The sequence below is a fragment of the Cyprinodon variegatus genome, unplaced genomic scaffold (assembly GCF_000732505.1).
Source record: "Cyprinodon variegatus isolate N-32 unplaced genomic scaffold, C_variegatus-1.0 Scaffold815, whole genome shotgun sequence".
Lineage (NCBI taxonomy): Eukaryota > Metazoa > Chordata > Actinopteri > Cyprinodontiformes > Cyprinodontidae > Cyprinodon > Cyprinodon variegatus.
The window spans coordinates 86,413-88,540 of NW_015151268.1; positions in this window are offsets into that span (position 1 = coordinate 86,413).

The following is a 2,128-nucleotide window of genomic DNA, read 5'->3' on the forward strand; positions in this document are numbered from 1 at the left end:
GAACCTATTCAAATCCTCCTATCAAAAAGTTTTCAACTATCTGAACCCCCCTCTCTCTCTTGCTCTAGTCTCTCTCAGCCAAGTTGTCCATTTCACATGACAGAACTTCTGCACCTGCTGGGGAAATAAGGGTTAATGCACATCTTAAACAAAACACAATGACGGATGAGACTTCGCTAGCCTGTCCTGGAAGAAAAATGTTAACATTTAAGGATTGTTACAAACACAGCCTGAAAAAGAAAAAAGAACATGTTTAAGCAAAATGATCTCCTGATCCTCCTTAAATGGGCCTCTGAATTATAATACCTGCTCCCTGACAGCCTCACTGTCACTATCTACCAGCAGGCCAAAAGTAAATGACCCCTCAGGTTTGTTACCAAGAAAAAGAAACAGTTAATCAGTCAGTTAATAGTTAATCATTTCATAAACAAAAATTATTAAAGTTAGTAGAATTTGATAAGTCCTGCCCAGATGTATAGTGAAAAAATAAGTGTTAGTAATGATTAGATATGCAAATTAATCAGTTTGTGCCTAGGCAGTTTCCAAACGGCAGTATATACAATGATAGTAATCCAGCTAATCTGCTGAGCTCCTGAGGGTATCTTGGCCATATGCTAAGAATTGGTATCACTTTGTCCAGTTCCAGCTCAAAGTGTGATTCATCCTGTTTCTAATCAATCTCTAATGCAATTCTAATGAGAGAGAGAAAATAAAACTACTTTTAAATTAAAATCATGTTATGTCCCTGTCTGGGATTTTAGTTTCTCAAAAAGTAAAAGCACCCATTCTGCTTCTCTCTGCTCCAGTCCTGCCAGAGCCTCTCATAGGTGGGGCCCCTTAGCAACATGTTTGATAAGATTACCCTTCTGTTATGTCCCCAGAGCTCCTTCTGAATCCTGTAAAAATGCAAATCATATTCATGTCACATCAAAAAATATTCTAGATCATTTCAAAATGAACCATACACATTCTACCTCACATGCATTCCACATTTAGGACAGACAGACAGACATTGGCCACATAAATTTTGTTTAATCCATCACTAACAATTTTTGATCGATCTTCATAGAGGAATTTTCCCAATTTCAACGAAAAATCATAATTTCTTCACCAGTCCATTCCTAAGACCTCTGCACCAGTGCTTTTCAGCCGCGTTTTAGGGTCCTTGTTAAACTATATGTGCACATTTATAGAAGCCCAAGATTTATTTGCTCACGTTAGACACTAAAAAAAAGTTTTCACACCCAATGATTTCCATTTCTTCGCCTTAAACCAGAACTACATACTTAAATTGCCTTTCCACTCCTTACTTTTGCTTCCTTTCTCTAATTCTTTCTCAACCTGCACTTCCATCTTCTTTGTCCGTTTCCCCCCTTTTTTTTGACTTCTCAATCACCAACTTCACCACTGCCGACTGATTCCCTGCCGTTTTCCATGGACCTCCTGGTCCCCATCCATCATCATTTATTTCTCTATCAAACTCACCCTGCATTTTATCTACTACTGTCTGCCTCTCTTCTTTTTATCCGCTGAACTGAACCTTCCTACTTTATTTATTTGATGTAACCCACTGAATGCTGCCAATTGAATGATTAAAGATCCATTTAATTCACCTTAGAGTATCCTCAGTGATCAGTTTTTCATTCATATTCACTTTGCTACAGTTTGACAAGCTTAGCTTGTGTGGTCTAACATTTTCAAATTTAAGCTCCAGAATCAGTCACTCTAAATGCAGTGTACAGTACCATTCTAGTGTACTAATTGGTACATGTATTTAAGTTAAAACTGCTTCTAATGTTTTACTGCTCTCTGTCTCTGTTTTTTTTTTCTTTTTCCTCTCCGGCCTCTAAGTGAAAGGCTGCTCTGTGTGAACCACCTTTTGGACCTTAATGTTGTGCGGGGGTGGTGGTTTACAGCACTCAAATGTACTAATTGATGTTCTTACCTTTAAAATGTTAATTTCAATTTATTTACAATTTCATTGTAAATATATCAATCAATATATTTCTTATATTTTCAGCTTTCCTTTTCCAAGGTTTACCTCCAAAAATCACAGAAACATTGACAGCATTTGCATAACGACAGGAACGAAAGATAACCAAAACCAAACACTTTCTAATAGAAATTG